Here is a 17,697-nt window from a genome sequence, read left to right as displayed (position 1 = left end):
GTCCTCTGTTGTAGTTGAGTGAGACCGTTCGCTCGAGAAAATCACGTGACCTGGCGATATCCATGTTGTTGTTGTGCCTCGAAACGTTAGTGTAATTATTATATATATTATAGTTTTTTAAGTAATTTTTCTTAATTAAAGGAAAATAATACGTACTATACAATAGATTTTGTAAATATGATAGAAAAAGACAAATTTGTTATTATAAATATATAGGTAGAAAATATAAAACTATAAACTAAATTAATTCGGTGTCCGAATCTTGTACTTCTTCTTTAAACTCCTCATCTGAGGTTAAATGTTCATTCTGTTCTTCTTCATCAGACTCCCCTCGAGACTCAGATTCCTCTTCTACATGATCTGTAAATAGTTGTAATATGTATTTAGAATTAATTAAAAATTAATCAGTGATTAATTAATTGAGAAGGACAATCACGGGCGCATCTGAAGAAAGACTTACCATTGTTGAGATGCGGTGTTATCGAATAATGTAAAAAATATCATGGACACAACACTTAAAAAACAAGAAAACATTAAGAAAGATGAAAAAGGCAAAAGAAATACTCAACACTATGAAGGAAAGAAAAATGAGCTAAAATAAATATTCATAAAAATTACCAATGCTTAATACTTTTTCTTATATAACCAATCACATCACGTTTTTTATTTCTTAGTGTAGGTATGACCAAAGTAGCTCATGTTTCTTTCCTTCATAGTGTAGAGTATTTTTCAACATCGATACATTATTCGATAACTCCACATCTCAACAACGGCAAGTCTTTCTTCAGATGCGCCCGTGATTGTCCAGGCTTTGACTCCGTATAAAAGGACGGAGAATATGTAGCAACTCTACTAGTTAATTACTAATTAATTTTTAATTAATTCTAAATAGGTACATATTACAACTATTTACAGATCATGTAGAAGAGGAATCTGAGTCTCGAGGGGTGTCTGACGAGGAAGAAGAGAATGAATATTTAAGCTCAGCTGAGGAGTTTGAAGAAGAAGTACAAGATTCGGATACAGAATTAATTTAGTTTATAGTTTTATACTTTTCTACCTGTATATTTATAATAATAAATTTGTCTTTTTCTATCATACTTGCAAAATCTATTGTATAGTACGTATTATTTTTCTTTAATTAAGAAAAAGTTACTTAAAAAACTATAATATATTATAATAAATACTCTAACGTTTTGAGGAACAACAACATGGATATCGCCAGGTCACGTGATTTTTCTCGATCGAACGGACTCGCTCAGCTACAACAGAGGACGCAAACAGCTATCGGTATACGCTCTTTCTCACACTGCTGCTTACCTATAGCGCTTTTCATTTATATGCACGCGTAATTTGTTTGATCACCTGGCAGTTGAAAAATTTCACCAAAAAAACTGTCCTTTTTAGAATGTTTATGTTTAATATTAAAAAATACCCCGTTAAAATAACAATTGCACCTCCCTGTCCGGAAGGAATGTACATAGTTATGCATGTATAGTTGTGTATTTTATACTCGTTATTAGTATGTACAGATTCAGATGAAATCTTCTGAAGTTCAGATGCATCCCCTGAAAATAATCCTGGGGCGCCCATGCATGTATCTTGCAGAGTTAAAATAGCCCTCAAATCGCCTGGCCTGTTTATTTTCTTTATATTTGAATATTTAAATTTACTTTAAGTCACGTCAACGATATTTTTTGTAATAACAATTTTTACCCTTTTGTTTAACTTTGGGGGGGATTTTTGGGGAAAATAACCGCTGCCCTCCAGCCAGACCGGCATTTTTGTATTAGGCTATCATGGAAGAGTCACCTGAAAAATTTTCAGGTTGCCTAAAATACCTACTCAAAAATGTCTCACAGCTCTTGGACCATTAGTTACTATTACTATAATATGAAATAAGAAATCAAATTACTACTAAATTCACATTATCTTAAACTAAATCTGCATAAATTTTGCGAGAATAGATATGAAAAATAAACGAATCTATGAAATTTGTCGTCGACGCGACGTAACCTCGATGTAATCTTAGCTAAGTTGACAAACTAAAGGTAGAAATAAAGAGAAACAAGAAACACTTCCGAGGTGAGATACTTTATCCAGACTTTTACAAAGAAACCCGATCGTTATCACAGAGCCACTCTCAGGAAATGGCATGAAACGTATCGGAAAAACCGGCGTCCATTAATAAGGTATTAATTTGAACGAAAAAAAATTAATTGGTGAGCTGTTACAGAAAGTCGTTTTCACACAAAAAAATATTACGTTTTTCTGGTTTATTATGTTTTCCATCGAACTGATTATAGTCTTATCGCTAGGGGGGGAAGGAGGTAACGGCCTCCTTTATTCAGATGGACATACCCAAGTTTTTTTATGTATTTTGACCCGTAGAATACGAATTTTTTGAGTAACAGTTGATGTTACTCAAAATTAACCTGATGTCGTTAAGACAGTGGCGGCTGGTGGGGTAAAATTTTGGGTAGGCCAAGCCAGCAAATTACATATAAGTATGTGTAATACATAATATGCAAATATAAATTTATTTTTATGTATAAAAATACTTAGAAGGTATTTTTTTTCTTTCCTTATTGGCTTTGGATTACTTGATCCATTCAGCCACGATAGATACTAAATTACTGTTTGCTACAATATTCCAAATATAATAAGATTACGTATATATGCGCACATATGCACGCACATACATACATAGGTAGATACTGAAATCAATAAAAAGCAAAAAAAAACCAAAAAGGGGGTGGAAACATTAAATTGACCGGCAGGTATACCCTTCATTCATGGCCCTAACCAACTTAAATTAATTTACAAATAATGAAATTGACAAAAAAACTAAATGCTAATACTTAATACTAATAAATATAAGTTTTTTTTAACACAGCGCTAAGGCTTCAACCCGGTTCGACACCGCGAAGGTTTAGACCTACTTAGAAGGTAACTTTAACAGATTTAGTAAAGCCTCAGAAAAACTCATTTTTATGTATCAATTATAAAACTATCGCACTATTCTAAGAAAAATTTTAAAAAATCAACCGAGATCGGCCAAACCACTAGTAATAACAGTGCAAATCGAACAAATTTTTTTTCGATATTTACGAATTTTTTTGAACTCATTTGCGCAAACGTGCACTTGTTTACAATTGTGTTGTTTGTCTAAAAATATGTTACAATTATAGATTATGTTACATATTTTTTATCAAAATTTAAAAGAAAATTCATATTAGAATTCGATAATTATGTTTAAAGTGGCAACGAGGCTGGGCGAAGGCCAGTTCGATTCGGGCCTATACACCAAGCAAAACAGGACAAATAAAATCATTGTCCGGCAAGCTGCTTAACTTCAAACACTTTTTGTACGGAGATCTTATGTGAGCTAGGTCGGCCTGGTGCGAGCGGGCCTATAAATGATATTTAAAATGCCTGAATACGATTCGATGCTTTCTGTGATAATATAATAACAAAGTTGTCTTAACGGACGCTGATGTATTGAGTGATTTAGTACATTTAAAAGTTATTTACATGCTTTAATATAATTTTTGAATATATCTTTTTCAATTTTAAAGCTCTTAAAATTATTGGGTAGGCCCGGCCTATCCTGCCTCCCCCAAAAGCCGCCACTGCGTTAAGATTGTTATAAACAAAGAACTCGAGGAATTACATAACAGCGATTGTTCGCAAAACAAAACATTTTTTTGTATTTTTTGGGTCATTCTAAGCAAAAAATGTTCCTACAAGTATTTTCGTAGGATGCATAGTTTTCGAGATAAACGCGGTTAAACTTTCAAAAAATCGAAAAATTGCAATTTTTGAACCCGAATAACTTTTGATTAAAAAATAAAATAGCAATTCTGCTTACCGTATTTGAAAGTTCAAGTCAAATTCTGTCGGATTTGATTATTTGCATTGCTAAAAATTAATTTTTTTATTGTTAAACAAAGCTATAAACACATAGTGCTTCAGTAATGTTTGCAATGTATCCCTCATTTAAAATCGAACGAGTAGGCGCGCCTACAAACAGGTCATTTCTACGTAGCATTCTTTAAAACGCATGGATTGGGCACGGGAAACACTATATGTTTATAACTTTGTTTGATAATAAAAAAATAATTTTTAGCAATGCAAATATGTAATCAAAACCGGTATAATTTGACTTGAACTTTCAAATGCGGTAAGAACTTTCAACTACTAAAAAACTTGTAAGAACATTTTTTGCTTAGACTCAACCAAAAAATACAAAAACATATATTTTGTTTTGCGAAAAATCGTTGTTATGTAATTCCTCAAGTTCTTTGTTTATAACAATCGTATCGACATCCGGATCAACTATTATCCAAAAAATTCGTGTTCTACGGGTCAAAATACATAAAAAAATTGAAGAAAGACTTCTGTGTAAAAGGTGTATTTATTAAAACCCCAATAAAGGGCTACATTAAAAGACAGAACGTTTTCGCTCTAAAGAGAGCATCATCAGTGTTCTAAGCAAGCTCTACATGCTAAGCCACCAAAAATACATAGGTTAAAACCCTTAAAACGCCGACCAAAAGTCTTACATTGGCGTGTATTATGTTAAACCCTGGCGATGGGTGAAAATGAAAAAGATATACCTCACAGCATTATATGACTCTACTACGTGTATGTGGGTGGTTGAGTTGATTTCTCTATCTTCACAAAGAGAAAGGTGAAAGCCAACCTTTCACCTTTCTCTCACCTTTCACCTTTCTCTTTGTGAAGAGAGAGAAATCAACTCAACCACCCACATACACGCGGTAGAGTCATATAATGCTGTGAGGTATATCTTTTTCATTTTCACCCATCGCCAGGGTTTAACATAATACACGCCAATGTAAGACTTTTGGTCGGCGTTTTAAGGGTTTTAACCTATGTACCTATTTTTGGTGGCTTAGCATGTAGAGCTTGCTTAGAACACTGATAATGCTCTCTTTAGAGCGAAAACGTTCTGTCTTTTAATGTAGCCCTTTATTGGGGTTTTAATAAATATACCTTTTACACAGAAGTCTTTCTTCAATTTTTGTATTTAATGGTATACAGCCAGTTACGGGAAATTTCTCCTTATGGACATAAAAAAACTTGGGTAAGTCCATCTGAATAAAGGAATCCGTTGTACCTCCCCTGGCGACAGGACTAAGGTTTTAACTACGGTGATTATTTTTTGGAGGTACAGGAATTTAGGTTGGTAACACTTTTTTAACTGGAGGCCATTTTGACAGCTATGAAGTGATTTGTATTTAGTTTAGTTTGGCATTGTAGCACGAATATAATGACGCCTTAATAACGCTTCCAAATTGTGCAAATTTATTTTGATTCTCATGTTTTTGTTTAGTCTATATTCAGATACCTATACTATAGCAGACTACTCTGCTATAATCCCAAAAGCCGCGTCAGCGGTATAAGACGGGAGACCCAGACGGGAGACGGGAGACTATTATTATTATTATTATTATTATTATTATTATTATATGGTTTTGTTCAAAATACGTATCGCGCACTAATGGTAATATGCATCTCCAGAGACGTCATACAGTGCGTACAGAAGAAGTTTTTGTTGCTGTAGACCGTAGCATAGAGGAAGACCCGAATCAGTCTATTCGACATCGTGAACAGCAATTGGATATGTGTCCATCCACTTTATGCAAGATTTTGTGGAAAAATCTTGGTTTGAATGCTTACAAAATGCAACTCGTGCAAGAATTGAAGCTACACGATTACATAGCAAGGCCTAGATTCGGTGAATGAGCGCAAAATGAGATTGCCGTTGATCCCGATTTTCATAAGTGAGTTTTGATTAACGATAAAGATCCATTGTGGTTGAATGACTACATCAACAAACAAAACTGCCATATTTAAAGTAAAAGTAATCCTCAAGTGTATGTTGAAAAACCATTACATCCAGAAAAACTTACTGTTTGGTGTGCTTACTGGGCTGGTGGAATCATTGGTCCGTTTTTCTTCAAAACGATACTGGTTAGAACGTTACAGTCAATGGTGACCGCTACAAAACCATGATTAATGACTTATTCATTTCTTAATTGAACAACCATTATGTCCAGGAGCTGTGGTTTCAACAACACGGAGCAACATGTTACACAGCTCGTGTCACAATAATTAATTTATTGAAGAAAACGTTTGGTAACCGCATAGTGTCACGCTTGGGTCCGTGAATTGGCCTTCAAGAGCGTGTGACATAACTCCGCTAGACTATTATCTATGGAATATATCCAAGTCGACATTCTACGCCAGGGGTCACCAATTAGTTTCCCTGAGGGTCCGATTTATGCTGCCTGTGTCTGACTGTTCTGATTCGGTTTCTTTGTGGATTCTTGTTAAAAAATATCCCCTATAAACAAATCAGAAGGGTGCCGGGCGAAATTTTTGGGCACAAATTGTTAAATATTTTTTTAGCAAATTCAAAACATTACCTTATTTGTCCGCGAAAATATGTTTTTAGCATTTTTGGGTCATCTTAAATAAAAAAGATCTGTCATTTTATTGAAACTTAAGAGTTTTCAAGCATCGCAAATGCATATTTTCGCATTTTTCAGATTTTAAATAGCTTATAACTCGAAAACTATTAACTTTTCAGAAATATGACAAGAGACCTTTATTGTTTATAATTACCCAAGAAACCTAAAAATACATTTTTCCAGGCAAAAAAGTAATTTTGAATTTGCTTAAAAAATTGTTTCACTCGGCACCCTTCTGATTTGTTTAAAGGGGACATTTTTGAACAGGAATCCGCAAAAAAATGTAGTCAGGAACATTTTTCATACGAAAGTGGCCTCATACATGGACTAATATGGAAAGAAAAACTAATAATATCTGATTGTTTTTTGGTTACTGTATACTTTTCTGTAAGTTTTCCTGGTACAATAACTAAAATATAAATTAGTTGTGTATTGTTTTGATGTTGGAGTGGCAACAACGCATTGTGCGAAATAAAAGTGTTAAACATTTTCACCAGAGTTTATTCCGATTTTTGAGGTAATAGTGCGAAATAAAATATTAACTATATGCGAACATTTGTATAAGGTCATAAACTATCTAAAGTGCAAAAAATAGTGGCAAAAATCGGCCTATAAGTAACTTATAGAACATTTTATGTTAATCAAAACAAACGACATTTTATAAATTCCAGTTCTTTTGACAACAGATAAGAGAACAAGTCTTGATCAAATTAAAAGCGACGTTGCCGGTTTTCCAAAAAGTTTTAAAAATCCAAGAAAGGAAATCAATCAATTAATAATAAACTAAGTAAACAAGATTTCGAAGTAAAAAGAATTTTAATATATTTAAAGTCATACTCAATTATTGCTTGAGAAGTTCTAGAGCCTTCGCCGGGTCGACTGGGGAACTAGAGCTTATCGCTTGCTTTAATATAGAGTACAAATACATAAAAAATGGTGGATAGTGATAATGATTACACCTCAGAAGACAGTAAAAAGAGAAGTCTAGAGATAGATGCAGACAATATTTTTAACAAGAGCAAGAAACTATCCAGAACACCAACCAAACAACAGAAAGATGAAAACAAAATTGATCAGCTTTTAAAAATGATGCAAAATTTAACAGATCAAACACAAAGTTTAACATCGGAGGTAAAAGGAATAAAAGAAGAACAACGAGAATATAGAAATGACCTCCGAGAATTAAGAAAAGAAATAAATGAATTCAAACAAAGTAACCAACAACTACAAAAAGAAAATGATGAAATGAAACAGGAACTAAAGATAGTGAAAATGAAGGTAGAAAAGTTCGAGAAAGAGAGAAAAGCTAACAATGTTATTGTCCAGGGTCTACCGATGGATACAAATAACCCAAATGTAGTCAATGAGGTTATGGCAGATTTCGTGGAAAGAGAATTAGGTATTAAAGTAGAAATAGAAGAAGCTTATAAAATAGGGGACAAAACATGTCTTGTAAAACTAAAAAACAAAAATGAAAAAATAAAAATTATGAAGAACAAAAACAAACTAAGGAATTCAAAGCCGGAAATATATATCAATAACGATCTAACGCAAGAAGAGATGAAAATACAACAAGAAATACGGAGAATTGCAAAATTTCAAAAAGAAAACGGTAAGAACACTAGAGTAGGTTATCAAAAATTAATTATTGACGGGACTGAATGGAAATGGAACAAAGAGAAGAATGAACTGGAAAGGGCAAAGCAGGACACGCCAAAAAACTGATAAAAAAACAAATATTGGATACAACACAAAAAACGGACACGAAAATGGCAAAGGAAAAGGACCTGAACAGATTAGATAAAATAAAACATACGAACACAAAAAAATATAATAAAAAACCGAAAAAATGTGATCAACTAAAAATAAGTACGTGGAACATCAGAACAATGCTTGAACCAGGAAAAATGCAGGATATCGTCTCAGAACTAGAAAGATACCAAATTGATATTGCAGTGATTCAAGAAATCAGATGGGCAGGTCAAGGAGAAATAAATAGAAAAAACTACACACTACAGTACTCGGGACATGAAAAACAAGGTCAATATGGAGTTGCTTTCATAATTATGGGAAAAATAAAAAATAACATTATGCAATTTAAACCAATAAATGAACGTATGGCTTACCTGAGAATTAACGCCAAACCATTTAATATATCAATCATAAACGTATATGCCCCAACTGAAAGTGCTACTGCGGAGGAAAAAGACAAATTGTATGAGGAACTCGAACGAGAAATGGAGAAGTTACCTAGAGAAGACACAATACTGGTAATGGGAGATTTTAATGCCCAAATAGGTAAGGAAGACTACATTAACCAAGTAGCAGGTAAGCACACAATACACGAAAAAACTAACGACAATGGCCAACGATTATGTAATCTAGCATCTAGTACCAATATGATTATCGTTAGTACAAAATTCGAACATCCCAAATACCATAAAGTGACGTGGATTTCCCCAGACCAAAAAACATGGTCACAAATAGACCATATTCTGATTACAAGAAGGAAGCAAACATCGGTAACAGACGTGAGGTCCTACAGAGGTGCACATGCAGACACAGACCATTTTATGGTGACTGCAAAAGTAAGACAAAAAGTCAAAAGAACACTAAAAAACACGACAACAAAAAATAAATGGCACGTAGAAAAACTGAATACTCCAGACATAAGGATTAAATATGCTGATGACATGAACAAAAAACTGAAGGAACAATCTAAACCTACAAAGGATATAGAAACAGAATGGAGAAATATAAAAAAATGTATAAATGAAACAGCGGAAGTACACGTAGGGATAAAAAGAAACAAAAAAAGACAAGAATGGTATAATGAAGAATGCCATAAAATGTTAAAAAAGAAGGTAGAAATGAGACAAATGTGGATAAGAACAAATAGACAGGATTATAGGGAAGAATACAATATAATAAGGCATGCATGTAAGAAAAAAATAAGGAAAATTAGACGTGAGTGGTTGGATGATAAGATAAAAGAAATAGAAAAAGAGAGTAAGAACAGAAACACAAAAGAATTCTATAAGAAAATTAGTGAGCAGAACAAAACGTTTAAAGGAAAGATAAAAAGCATAAAAGATAAAAATGGAAAAGTATCAGAAAACGATGAAGAGTATAAAGAAATTTGGACTAACTATTTTAAAGAATTATTAACAGAACAACAAGATCAAGACCTAAATGAAAACAGAGGAGAAGAGACAATGATGTTAGGAAACCAGCTACAAATACCAACAAAAGAGGAAGTTGAGGAAATTATTAATAGCAGCCGTAATGGTAAAGCCTCAGGATCGGACGGTATCAATATGGAGCTTATAAAATATGGTGGTGAAGAATTAAAAGATAGATTATACAATTTAATAAAAGACATATGGGACGAAGAAAAAATGCCGGAAGAATGGTACAAAGGACAAATTATCACGATTCATAAAAAAGGAGATCAACAGATGTGTAAAAACTACAGAGGGCTGACGCTATTAAACACAGCATATAAAATCATGTCCGCCTTAATACAACGAAGACTGACCGAAGCTACCACGAATATCATAGGACACTATCAATGCGGATTTGTTAAGGGAAAGTCTACAACAGATGCCATACATACAGTTAAACAAATTATGGAAAAAGCTCATGGATATAAAATAGAAATTGAACTGCTTTTTATAGATTTTCGACAAGCATTTGATACAATAAATAGATCAAAACTAATGGTAGCTCTGAAAGAAATGGGAATACAACATAAATTAAGAAGATTAATACAAATGACAATGAGTAGAACTGTAGTTAGTATAAAAACTCAAGTAGGCGACACAGAAGAATTTGTCATCAATAAAGGGGTGAGACAAGGAGATTCATTATCAGCAACTCTGTTTAATCTTGCCCTAGAATACGTCGTCAGGAAGATCAACAAAGGCACCCTCCGAACGAGAGAAGGACAAATAATAGCATACGCTGATGATATTGTGCTAATAACAAAAAATAGAAAAACAATGGAACGAATGTTAAACGAAATGGTAACAGAAGGAAAAGTAATGGGATTAAAAATAAACCAAGAGAAAACCAAAATAATGAGATTTGACAAAAACTTTGAAAACAGAAAGGTTAGAGTAGGAGAATACACTTTTGAAGAAGTCGAAAAATTTAAATATTTAGGAATATTAATAACAAACAATGGAGAAAGAGAAACCGAAATCAAAGAAAGGATTATTACAGCAAATAAGAGCTTCCATGCAAATAAAAAATTACTTAAAAATAAGTTATTGAGTAAGAAATCAAAAATGAAAGTATACAAAACAATAATTCGACCGACGATGATGTATGCAGCCGAAACTCTTAGCATGACAAAAAAACAAGAGGAAAACCTTAGAATACAAGAAAGAAAAATACTAAGAGCAATATTAGGACCAATAAAAATAAATGACAATGAATTTAGACAAAGAACGAACCTTGAGTTACTGGAAGAAATTGAGGAGGATATAGTATGTAAAATAAAACAGCAAAGAGCAAAATGGCTAGGACACATATGGAGATCCGGATCAACTACGACGATATACTCAATATTGGAATGGACACCAGCTGGCAAAAAAAGACGTGGAAGACCAAGATCTACATGGTTACAAGAAGTAGTAAGTGATCTCAACAATGCGGGCATACGACATTGGAAAGGGAAAACCAGAGACAGGAAAGAGTGGAGAAAAATAACAGAGAAAATTAAATAACGAACATGAGGACTGATCTACCTCAAAACATAGATCTAGAGAGCGTAAGCGGCGTAACCCCTAAAGGGGTGTTTAGCCACTATATATATATATATATTGTTTTGATGTTATTATCAGTATATTTTGAAAACTGTTACTGAGAATAGTTTAAAAATTAGGAATTTATATTTTAAATGCTAATACTAATGAAGTTTTTAGACATCTTCAATTTTGTAAAAAGGAAACAGGAATTTAAAATAAATAATCATAGTACAAAATGCTAATTAACATGTTATCTTTTCTACATTAGTTTCAATGCAAGGTGTTTGTTACAAACTTATTAAATCTGAAAATTATTTTAATTAAATGAACATCTGAAAAGTACTCCTACTTAACATATTATAGTAGAGAGGAAATGAATATAAAGAAATGCACATGACAATTTTATATTACAGCTTACTTAATTTCAAAATTAATGATTAGTAAGTATAACAATAAGGGGGAAAACTCTTTACAAAATTAAATTATCAGAGAGAAAAATGGCATTTTAAAACCTTTTTATATACTTGGCTTGGTTGGTGTCACGGACTCCGCAAATTTTATAATCCATTTTAAAAATAGTTCTAGGCTACCTAGACAACTGAAATTTTCAGGATAGCTTAGAACTAGCTAACAATACAATAGTTTACTGCTATTATACAGGGTGATTAATAATTAGTGGGGTGAAGCTCCGTAGATCCATTATAGTAATGTATAGCGATAAAATTTAATAACAAAAATTGTAGCGAACTTTGAGCTTCACATTACAAAATTAGTTAGAATGTTACAAGGTGTTCGATAACATAGTGGCAGACCAAACTTATGTTTTTTTAAATAGAATACCCTGTATTTTATTTTATATTCGAAATCTTCGTAACTTTTTGATTACAAAAATATAAAGGTTTGTTATGTTATACGGGGTATTTACAAAGTTATAACCAATTTTATATGAAAATCGTAACAAGTTTAACTGCCTGTATAAATAAAAGTAAGCACAAGGTCAATGGTTTATTGACGCCATATTTTTTATTTATTGTCAAAATTTTTGAAAATGGTTGTTTTGCTAATTTTCTTTATATCAAATACAGGGTGAGTCAAAACGCAAGTACATTATTTTCTCAGTAATTTTAAATAGAACACCCTGTATTTTATATCATTATCGAAAACTACCATTACCATACTATAATTTTTGTATAACATTCCCTATGCGTAAATTTATTAGTTTTCGAGATAATATCATTTTTCAGAGCAAAATTATTAATAATTAGGGGTCTAAATCTTTCCAAATTTTAAGTAAGCCATGACTGAATAATTGTCTAAAACTTAAAATTTACGATTGCTGATTATCAATCTGTAATCAAAGTTGGTTACAATTTTTGTTATTAACTTTTATTACTATCTATTACTTATAACGGATTTACAAAGCTTTGCCCCACTGACCAATCACACTGTATGGATAAATCAATTTTTTTTTATTTCAAACTATTTTAAAAATGTGACTAATGCAATGATATTTTAAAGTACGTTAATAAATCGATATCTACAAATTGATATTGCCTCAGTGGCATTAGACTGCAGATCGAGAGGTCCCCAGTTGGAACCCGGCTGTTGCGTATATTTTTTTAATTTTTTTAATAAATAATTAAAAGTTTATATATTTAAAATTATATATACCATTTTAAACAACCGTGGTATTATAAAAAATACTATTTTATACTAGTATAATTTTTGGAATCATAATTATAAATCACAGTTAATACACCTACTAAAAAATCATATTTTATAAGTTAATTATTCTTTCCAAACATGTTGTGTCCTATATGTACAATAACAGAACCGTGATATTATAAAAAGTACTTTTTTACTAGAGTGTAATTTTTGGAATTTTAAGCATGTTATCGTTAAATCGTTTATCGTTAAATTATTTTATATTCTTGCCTATAAATAATAAAAAGGTTTTAAGTATTATAAAAAAGTTCTTTTTTTATAAAAGTGTAATTATTTTTTGTACAACCTGTCTGAAGTTTGGAGTGAGTAGGGCCGTGCGGTGCTATGATGCGGTGAGGCAGTCGCATCAGGCGGCATCACAAGGGGGCGGCATAATCAGTAAAATGAAAATACATCAAAATAATCATAGGAATAAGAAAGGGTGTGCAAAAGAGAATATTTGAAAAATAGCCGATGGTGTGTGTCACTCGGGTTTAAGGCTAAGGCCAGACAAGCGATAATTTACGTCGCCGTAAGAGCAGTAAAATGGAGCGCGAAAAATGGGTTCTATCCTATGTTTCTGCGCGATATTTTACAGCTCGTCTGGCCATCCACTACTCTCACCGTGGGACCCATTTTGGCGCTTCATTTTACGGCTCTTACGGCGCCGTAAATTATCGCTTGTCTGACCTTAGGCTAAAGAGTGGCGCATGCCACTCTGTAAACTTAGTTTTAAAAGTTTTCTACAGAAACAATAACCTTTTTTTGTATTATACAAGAGCTGTACACTTTGTTTCTGGTTCTACAAAGCGTTGAGAAAAAACATGTTTCACAACTAACTTTAAAACCGTTAAGCGATACTATGTAGTAGATGGTCAAGTCGAATAGATGCATTGGAACCTTTAAGATTTCAATTTTGTGAAATATGTATATGATGCCCTACTCGAAATAGTAGAAGAAGTCAATAAAGATACAGAAACTAAAGCCAAAGCACGAGGATTAGCAAAAAATATTAAAAATTATAAATTTATATGCGGTGTAGTTCTTTGGCATGATATTTTATTTCATATAAATTCGGTCTCAGTCTCGAAGATGTTGTAACATGTACATGTAACTATAAATTTGTCAGATTGTGCAAAAAGGTTGTCAGAAACAATAAAAAAAATTAAAAGTTACAGACCATCTCTTTATGACCAAACGAAAATTACTGCTAATGAAATTGCAGAAAATCTTAACATAAGCTCCGAATTTCCAGCGAAAAATGAAATTCGAACCAGGAGAAAAAAGCGTTAATTTGATGACTAAAAATCTATGGATGAGCTCTTAACAGAAGAAGGTAAATTTAAAATAATTTTTTTCATCTATATTTTAGACATTGTCATTAATTCTTTGATTGTTCGATTTTCGCTTCTAGAAATTCATAAATAAATACATTTTTGATGATATTTTTAAATTGGGGGAAATAAATGATAAAACACTAAAAGCATATTATATATATATTAATTTAAAAAATATATTATTAAACTTCATTCAATACTTTCAATAGAAAAAGAATCGGATATACAGGCAAATGGATCTTCCAGCTAGAAGAATTGTATGATATATCCCAAATGATAACATAGTCCATGAAACCTTTAGAAGTTTTGAACTATTTATGTACACCCAAATGTAGTTGTATCGCTAAGAATTTTATTAATACTCCCTGTCTAGGTAGTGAGTGGGGAAAGAAGTTTTTCAAAATTAAAAATTATTAAAAACTGTTTACCAAGCTCCATAATACAAACAAAACTAAAAAAATTAGCACTCATTTCAATTCCTCACTGGCTGCTACTTTACACTACAACAATCTGCTTGACAAATTTGCCAAAATTAAAGTCAGAAGGGTAAAGTTGTAATTTTTGTAAATGTTATTTAATGTTAATACGTATTTCATTTAATTTAATTTATGTTTTTTTTAAATAAAAGTGTGTTCATTTTGTGCAGTTGCATTTAATAAAAATAAAAGTTAAGTTATATTTAAGGAGCGGCATTTCAAATACTTGCATCATATTGAAAAAATGTACCGCACGGCTCTGGGAGTGAGTTTAGTGCAACTGAGTCTCATTAGGGAGTTAAGATATTCATCTGTTAAGTGAGATCTTTACCGATTTTTAATAAAGTTCATTCTTGATAAAGCGGCTTCGCACACATAAGTTGAGCCAAACATAGTACACAATTTCATGGCCAAACATTTTCAAAATTACCAAACACTAGGTATATTCTGAATTAATTGACGGTCCGCACAAAACTAGCTCACGGTCCGGATGCGGACCGCGGTCCTCTAATTGGTGACCCCTCTTCTACGCCATTAAACCTGAAACGATTGATCACTTGAACGACAACATTTTCGCCAGGCCACAAATGTTTGAAAAATACCGAAAATTGGACCTCCGCAGATTAGACTATACGTCTAATCTAGGAAAAATGTGCCTTTCGTGATACTGTTATTTTCTTTTATTAAATGATCCATTATTATCTATTATTTTCTCTTTTACAATTTACATTTTATATCAACAATAAATGGTTCTTTAATTGAACACTCCTGCTAAATAGAATTCATGAATATCATGAATTTTTGAAGCATTTCAAAGTGACAATGATGGCCGGTAAACAATGGCCGTCGATTTTATATATTGTGTTTGACATTTAATTTCCATTTCACTGTAATATTTAGTAACGTTCTATCGAAATGAAAGTGCACTAGTTTTTATTTGGTACAAAACGGGTATTAAAAGGTATGAATTCCCTACACAGAGATATTAGTGCATCACTGAAAGTTTTCACTTCCGATTTCTTTGAACCTCCATCGATGCCACCCTTTCTCGGGGTGAAAATTATTTTATTAAAAATAACTCCGTACATTGATAGAGGGACAAATTGTAAGCAACATTTATCGATATAATTTTATTCATTTATTCATATATATTCATTTAAATCGAGTTTTTAAAATAAATTTAAAGATAAAAATTTTAATTTTTCGTGAAAGAAATGCATGTTCTAAAGCGGTTTTTCATAAATAACTCAAAAATTATAAGTTTTTACAAAAAAGTTAACATTACCAAAATTGAAGCTCTAATAAAAAAATCGAATTAAATCAATTAATAATTGTCAAAGTACTCAGAAATACCTATCAAATGAGCTTCAGAAGAAGTTAATAGCATCAAAATTAAACAAGATTATGATAAAAATAAAAGGACCCATTTGAATTTTTTAGGAAAAAGTGAAAAATAAAACATACGCCATTTCACAAAAATTAAAATCTATAGTAATTCCCACAAGACTTTCTTTATTTTAGAATAAGTAATGACCTAAAAATTTTGACCTGTTTAGATTGCGTATTTTTCAAAAAAAAAATCGGATTTAAAAAACTCTTAATTTTTAAAAAATTTCGGAAATTTCATTTTCTTCTGATAATAACTCCAAAAATACTCCATATTATACGTAAAAAATGATATAAAACAAAATATTTTTTTATGAATATTTTATTTTTTTCTTATTTTTGTAGGAAAAAAAGTAAAACCGAGATAGAAAGGTTTCAATCCTAAAGTGTACTGCAAAAACCTTGTAACAGGGGGCATTTAACATTTTACCTTTAAAAAAAAATGAGGGATAACACGATATCACATATTAAATTTAACACGATTTGATAGCACTTGAAATTACGTTTCAAATGGTTTTTGGATAAACCTGATATCATAAAAATGACAATATGAAACAATATGTATATATATGACAAAATGAAATATACTAAACAAAAACAATTTTTGGAAAAATTTTTGGAGCGTAAATTTTTATGCCATCAACTTATTCTGGAGTTCATTTGCTAGGTATTCTTGAGTACTTTGACAAGTGTTTAGTAAGTATATTTTATAAAACGCATCATTTTCCCGTTATTTAAATGTCAGGTACTTATATTTGAGTACTCGCCGGAAAAAAAAATACATTCAATTACCTATATCTAACTTTGCAATTAATATTAAAATGTTTTTCAAGTAAGGAATTTATTTGATTTTTTATTAGTTTTGGTTTTGGTAATAATTATTTTTTTGTAAAAACTTAAAGTTTTTGAGTTAATTATAAAAAATCGCTTTAAAACATGCATTTTTTCACGAAAATAAAATCTTTGATCTTTATGAACTCAAAAAGTATTGATTTATTTTAATAACTGAATATCACAAATTTTGCTTAAAATCTGTCCTTCTATCGATTTATGGGATTATTTTTAATACAATAATTTTCACCACCTAGAAGGGGTTGCATCCACCTACAGGGTAAAAGCGCAAGTTGGCACCATGTCACTTTTATTTCCTAACGTATAATCTAATAGTAGAGGATCCGATATAAGGTCGATCTGCACCGATCTATTTAATGTATGAAAATTGCACTGGTTAACACACAGTTTGCTGCCGAATTTTTTTTTACTGTTTCTAGCTAATTTGGGTCTGCTGAATCCAAAAATGCCACCAGATTTGCTCCATCCGATCGTTTTCAGAAAATACGACAACAGATCACATTTCTAACATATAGGGTAAGTGTCTGTGGAGGTAATGAATTTTAATACTCATATGACAACCGTGTATACAGGGTGTACCCGAAAATAATGCGTTCCTTTAAGGTATGGATATAATATACGATATAGAACAAAAAAGTCCTATAACATTTTTTTTAAGTTAATCGTTTCCAAAAAAAATTACGTTGTTCTCCAT

The sequence above is a fragment of the Diabrotica virgifera genome, chromosome 4, assembly GCF_917563875.1.
Source record: "Diabrotica virgifera virgifera chromosome 4, PGI_DIABVI_V3a".
In the NCBI taxonomy this organism is placed as follows: Eukaryota; Metazoa; Arthropoda; class Insecta; order Coleoptera; family Chrysomelidae; genus Diabrotica; species Diabrotica virgifera.
This window is presented reverse-complemented; position numbering follows the sequence as displayed.